The sequence below is a fragment of the Colobus angolensis genome, unplaced genomic scaffold (genome assembly GCF_000951035.1).
Source record: "Colobus angolensis palliatus isolate OR3802 unplaced genomic scaffold, Cang.pa_1.0 Scaffold24, whole genome shotgun sequence".
In the NCBI taxonomy this organism is placed as follows: Eukaryota; Metazoa; Chordata; class Mammalia; order Primates; family Cercopithecidae; genus Colobus; species Colobus angolensis.
The window spans coordinates 8,871,143-8,878,263 of record NW_012115599.1 but is presented as its reverse complement, the minus strand read 5'-3'; positions in this window follow the sequence as shown (position 1 = coordinate 8,878,263).

Genomic DNA, 7,121 nt, shown 5'->3' with positions numbered 1-7,121 from the left:
AAAAAAAAAAAAAAGATACAAGGTGGGGCTGGGCATGGTGGGTCACGCCTGTAATCCCAGCACTTCCTGGAATCCCAGACCTCTTCCTGGAAGCCTTACCTATCCACATCAACCTGAAATGGATGATCTTCATCTTTTGTGATCTACCTCAGTTCTTTTTAGTGCGCATGGACTGTCTCATACTAAGCTGTCCAATTAAGAAGCCATGAGACACATATGGCTATTTAATGTATTTAAAATTAAGTTAAAATTTCAATTATTCAGCTCCTCAGTTGTGCTATCCATATTTCAAGTGCTCCACAGCTACATGTGGCTAGTGGCTACCATATTAGTGCAGATAGAGACTATTTCCACCACTGCAGAAAGTTCCATTGGATAGCAATTAGTATACAATTAGTTATAAGTTTACATGTGTATGTTTTCTACCTGTGTATGTTTTGTTTTTCCAGCTAGACTATAAGCTCCTTGAGTGCAGGAAGCCTTCATTAGCTTTCTGTACTCTTTCCCACCAGCATTTAGCACAGTGCTTTATACCTAATAGATGTTGGACATATTCGTTGATGGGCTCCTCAGGAAAAACTGTCATTTTTTTTTTTTCTTTTCTTTCTGAGATGGAGTTTCACTCTTGTTGCCCAGGCTGGAGTGCAATGGCGTGATCTCGGCTCACTACAACCTCGGCCTCCTGGGGTCAAGTGATTCTCCTGCCTCAGCCTCCCGAGTAGCTGAGATTACAGGTGTGCGCCATCACGCCTGGCTAATTTTTGTATTATTAGTAAAGACAGGGTTTCACCATGTTGGCCAGGCTGGTCTTAAACTCCTGTCCTCAGGTGATCCACCTGCCTCAGCCTCCCAAAGCGCTGGGATTACAGGCATGAGCCACCGAACCTGGCCAGAACTGTCATATTAATAAGCTTTAGGATAACATAAATCTTTTTACTTTTTCCTCAGTCAAAAATAAATCAGCCCATCTTCCAGGAAGAGGAATAACACATTGATGCCTAACAGATCAGAAATTTCAGGCAGGGCATGGTGGCTCATGCCTGTAATCCCAGAACATTGGGAGACCAAGGTCGGGGAATCACCTGAGGCCAGGAGTTTGAGACTAGCATGGCCAGCGTGGTGAAACCCTGTCTCCACTGAAGATACAAAAAATTATTGGGGCATGGTGGTGGGCGCCTGTAATCTGAGCTACTTGGGAGGCTGAGGCAGGAGAATTGCTTGAACCTGGGAGGCAAAAGTTGCAGTGAGCTGAGATTGTACCACTGCATTCCAGACTGGGAGACAGAGTGAGATTCCATCTCAAAAAAAAAAAACAAAAAAAAAACAGTTTTGTCCATCCAGGCATGGTCAGTGGGAAGAAAGGGCAAAGGAAGGGATCTACTGTAGATACCAGAGTCTAGGCCTTCTACCTGAACACTTAGTTCCCTGACTCCCAGCTCCCATGGTGAAATATTCCATATGTGGCCAGGGTACTGCCAAGGCCACCGTCGTGTTCAGCAATAGGTAGAGTAGGCCACAGGAGTGTTGGATAAAGTCAAATTGAAATTCTCTAAATAGGGCTCAGAACCATTCCAGATACCCTGGGCTCAGGGTGACACAAGGCTCAGTTAGTCAACCTGTATGATCCGTTTCAGAGCATACCTCCAACCTTACCCAGCTCTCACCCACCTACCTGATCTTAGTCAATCAGGATAGCTTTAGGACTTAGTTCCTGGAACCTAAGAAATCCACCAGCAAACTGGGCATGGTGGCTCACTCCTATAATTCTAGCGCTTTGGGAGGCCAAGACGGATGGATCACTTGGGGTCAGGAGTTTGAGACCAGTCTGGCCAACATGGGGAGACCCCATCTTTACTGAAAATACAAAAATTAGCCAGGCGTGGTGGCATGTGCCTGTACTCCCAGCTACTCAGGAGGCTGAGGCAGGAGAATCGCTTGAACCCAGGAGGCAGAGGTTGCAGTGAGCCAAGATCATGCCATTGCATTCCAGACTGGGTGACAAAGTGAGACTCTGTCTCAGAAAAAAAAAAAAAAAAAAAGAAATTCACCAGCAAACAAGAGTTGAGCCACACCTGATTGTATTCAGTTCAGTGTTTTCTAACTTAACATCTATTGTTGTCTCATTGTTATAAGTGTCATATTTGTACCCTTGAGGGCAGGGCCCTCATTACCGTCACTGTCCTACACATTTTTGGAGATGATTAAATGAAGCTGATGTTTGTGGAAGTGCGTTCCGTAGAGGATGCCTGAAAAATGAAAACTCCCTCTGCTTTTGTCTCCTTTCCCAGAATCGGGACCTGAGGCATGCCTCCTTTCTCTATTTCCTCAAGTCTTGCTCATTATAAAGATGCAGTTTAAAGTCCACTTTCTGGCTGGACGTAATCCCAGCACTTTGTGAGGCCAAGGCAGGCGGTGAGTCTAGCCTGGCCAACATGGTGAAATCCCATCTCTACAAAAAATACAAAAATTAGACAAGTAAGTTGGCGAGCGCCTGTAATCCAGCTACTCGGTAGGCTGAGGCAGGAAAATCGCTTGAACGCAGGAGACAGAGGTTGCAGTGAGCCAAGATCGCGCCATTGCGCTCCACCTGGGCAACAAGAGCGAAACTCCGTCTCAAAAATAAACAAATAAAAATACAAAAATACAAAAATTAGCGAGGCATGCGCGTGCCTGTAGTCCCAGTTACTTGGGAGGCTGAGACAGGAGAATCACTTGAACCCAGGAGGTGGAGGTTGCAGTGAGCTGAGATCGTGCCACTGCCATCCAGTCTGGGTGACAGAGTCAGACTCTGTCTGTCTCATACATACAAAAAAATCAATATATCACCGGGCACCATAGTATGTGTCTGTGGTTCCAGCTACTTGGGAGGCTAAGGTAGGAAGATTACTAGAGCCCAGGAGTTTGGGGGATGTCGTGTGCCACTGCATTCCAGCATGTGTAACACAGCAATATCCCATCTCTAAAAAATAAAAAAATTATATATCTGAAAGCACTTTACTCAGTGCCAAGGATGTTTTAAGCCCTGAGGAAATGTTTAGTATGTGAAGTTTCTAGATAAACCCAATAAAAAAGCAAGTCACAGTCCTCTGGTCACTTGTATTCTAATATGTATGTAACAATGAGAGGCTTGTATCAACCAAACCATTGTTTGATAAATCTCAATAATGGCTCTCTTATGACAGATTGCTGCTGCTGTGGCACCACCTGTGGGTGTGGCACCATAGCCTTCCTCACTGGTTACTCAATGTCGGCTGACACTCTTCTGTCAGTCAAGCCATAACAACATGCTATGTGCTACAAAGAACCCATCTTCGTTCCCTTGTCATTGACAACCCTGTGGACAACTTTTATTTCATTTAATGGTGATACCACATAACTAGGCTGGGCAAATCAGAATCCTGAACCAGCAGACAAGCAGTTACATAACAATATGAGTTCACACCAGAGATCCATGTAAAATGTTATATATTGAGTGATATTCTCAGGAATTGGGTTAGAGTGGAAGGGTGAGAAAGTGCAGTTATCTTTTCCTACTCACTTTGCCACAAGAGGGTCAGCCAGGAAGTCTTATCAGTAAGAGTTGCCTTTGCATACTCCATGAAATCCATTCTGTATTGATCTTTCATCCACTCATTGATCCACTCATTCACTCAATTATGTATTAATTACCTATTCTGTTCTGATATGGAGATATACCAGTGATCAAAACTGACCAAGTCTAGACCCTCATGGAGAATGTAAATTCTCATGAGAGGCTGGGTGTGGTGGCTCACGTCGGTAATCCTAGCACTTTGGGAGGCTGAGGCGGGTGGATCACTTGAGGTCAGGAGTTCAAGACCAGCCTGGCCAATATGATGAAATCTTACTTTTACTAAGATACAAAAATTACCTGGGCGTAGTGGCATGCACCTATAATCCCAGCTACTTGGGAGGCTGAGGCAGAAGAATCACTTGAACCCAGAAAGCAGACATCGCAGTGAGCCGAAATCGCACCATTGCACTCCAGCCTGAGCAACACACTGAGACTCTGTCTCAAAAAAAAAAAAAAATCTCATGAGAGAGATCTATTGATCGATTACTGTATTTCCTCAAATCTGAGGCACCACTGATTGCCACAATGGGTTTCATAACAGCTTTTCAGGAAAGAAAAAAAAAAGTGTTACCACATTAAATATACACATTGATTAGATGTTAGTATCACAAATGCCTTCCCCAAAATATCACCAAAGCAACATCACTAAGACTAAATTTAGTTTATTGCTTATTGTGGTAAGGCAGAGCACTTTCTAGACAGTCTTTGTAGCATCTCAGAGGAGAGTAAGGGCAAGATTGGGCTATTTATTGAGCTGTACAAATTTGGTTTAAGGAGAATCTTTTAATGAGGGAAAAGGGAAGTCTTGGTTGGCCCAAGATAACAGTCATGATGCAATAATTTAGGATTGGTAAGCACAGCAATTTGAGGCAAGGGGTTCAAAGAATCTTGGGATACAATCTGTCATTTGATGCCTTATTTTAAAGAATTGATGGGTCCTTCTGGAAGTCCCTGAAATCAATAATAAAATTATTTTCAACTTTTATCTTCATTGGTCAGCGTTTCCTGGAACAGTAAAGTTAACGTTGAAGATGGCAGTACAATAGTAAGCCATGTTGATGTTTAGGGTAAGCTATGACACATTATAAACATGTCAAAAATGTGCACCTTTGGAGAAATAAAGTAATTACACAATTAAGGATATGTAGTTACAGTTACAAAACATGCTGTGGAGAAATATAGGGTGCAATAGGAACATGTAACTGGGGCACCCTACCAATTCTGCAGAGGTCAGAAAAAGCATCTTTGAGAAACTCATCTTTGAACTAATGCAAAATGCTGAGTTTGGCTTGATGAAGTGGAGAGGTGGATGTGGCAGGATGAGATAGCATGTGCAAAGGTCCTGTGGCAGGAAGGAACATGATGTATTTAAGGACTTGCAAAATCAGCAAGGCTGGAGCACAGGAAGTGACAGGGTAGAGGCACAGTATGAAGGCCGATGGAGGGGGTGGAGAGCATTCTGTTGTAGAGGCCAAGGGAAACTTCCCCTTTGCCCTCTGAAGAGTTGCTAAAAAAAATCAACTCACTGGCCATGCACAGTGGCTCACACCTGTAATTCCAGCACTTTGGGAGGCTGAGGCAGGCAGATCATGAGATAAGGAGATTGAGACCATCCTGGCTAACACGGTGAAACCCTGTCTCTACTAAAAACACAAAAAATTGGCTGGGCATGGTGGCACACACCTATAGTCCCAGCTACTGGGGAGGCTGAGGCAGGAGAATTGCTTGAACCAGGGAGGCGGAGGTTGTAGTGAGCCGAGATTGCGCCATTGCACTCCAACCTGGGCAACAAAGCGAGACTCCATCTCAAAAAAAAAAAAAAAATCAACTCACCAAAGGCAGATGAATAGGGGAAAAGGCATACAAATTTTATGAACTTGTACATGGGAAGAACCACAGGGTGATTACCTATATACCTGAGGGAGTTCAGAAGCTTATGCACCATCCTGGCAAAACAGGCTACAGGAGTGGGAAGATTTCTGTTGAGGGGATTACTAGGGACAAAGAATAGATCAGAGAAAAGAGATTAATTTGTACTTGTGAAAGGGTCTGTTCAGGTGTGGTTACATTCTTTTCTTTTTTTTTTTTTTTGAGATGGAGTCTCAGTCACCCAGGCTAGAGTCCAGTGGCGCAATCTTGGCTCACTGTAACCAGTGAGCTCATTGAACTCCCGGGTTCAAGCGATTCTCCTGCCTCAGTCTCCTGAGTAGCTGGGATTACAGGCATGTGCCACCACGCCTGGCTAATTTTTGTATTTTTAGTAGAGGCGAGGCTTCACCATGTTGGTCAGGCTGGTCTCGAACTCCTGACCTCATGATTCACCCGCCTTGGCTTCCCAAAGTGTTGGGATTACAGGCGTGAGCCACCGCGCCCAGCCCAGGTATGGTTACATTCTTAGGAGAAAAAACAATTATTCCTTTTGGTGGTTCCAGATCTTAGGCAGATAAAGGACTTTACTGTGCTTTGGGAGAGATGGTGGGTGGGGATCAGGGAGAAGATCAGAGAGGCCTGGAGGCTGCTGGTTCAGTTAAGCATGTCAAAGCACCATATTCGAGGGTATTGGCTTCTGAACCCCAACACTGTCCACTGCTATGTTTCCCAATGACTATTTTTTGAGACAAAAACACTTTATGCTCTGATATCTGAAGATTGTATTCCCAGAATTATGATCAACACTCTCAAGCCCTTCAAAACAGTGGCGAATGAGCCTCCATGCTGAGCTACCACAATAACATCAGATTCAAATTGTTGCCCAACCAGAGCAGAACCAGTTCCAGAATATCCTCCTACATGAGCCCAAACTTGTGGTCAAACAGGTTGTCTGGATTCTGGTCTGGAGATCTAGCCATGCCCAAGAGGAAGCAAAAAGAAACCAGATAAATTTAAATTAAGGAAGAAGAGCTATTTCTAAGTGCTTGGCTTGAAAGCAAACAATTTTTTGTGTGTTTTTTTTTATCTTTGAGATGGAGTTTTGCTTTGTCTCCCAGGCTGGAGTGCAATGGCGTGATCTCTGCTCATTGCAACCTCCACCTCCCGGGTTCAAGCAATTCTCCTGCCTCAGCCTCCTGAGTACCTGGAATTTTTTATAGGCATGTGCCACCATGCCCAACTAATTTTGTATTTTTAGTAGAGACAGGGTTTCACCATGTTGGCCAGGTACGTCTTTAACTCCTGACCTTGGGTGATCCACCCTCCTTGGCCTCCCAAAGTGCTGGGATTACAGGCATGAGCCACCATGCTCTGCCAACTGCAGTAAGCTATGATTGTGCCATTATACTCCAGCCTAGGTGACAGAGGAAGACTCTGTCTCTTTAAAAAAAAAAAAAAAAAAAAAAAAAACTGCCGGGAGCAGTGGCTCATGCCTGTAATCCCAGCACTTTGGAAGGCCAAGGCGGATGAATCATGAGGTCAGGAGTTCGAGATGAGCTTGACCAACATGGAGAAACCCCATCTCTACTAAAAATACAAAAATTAGCCAGGCATGGTGGTGTGTGCCTGTAATCCCAGCTACTCGAGACTGATGGAGGAG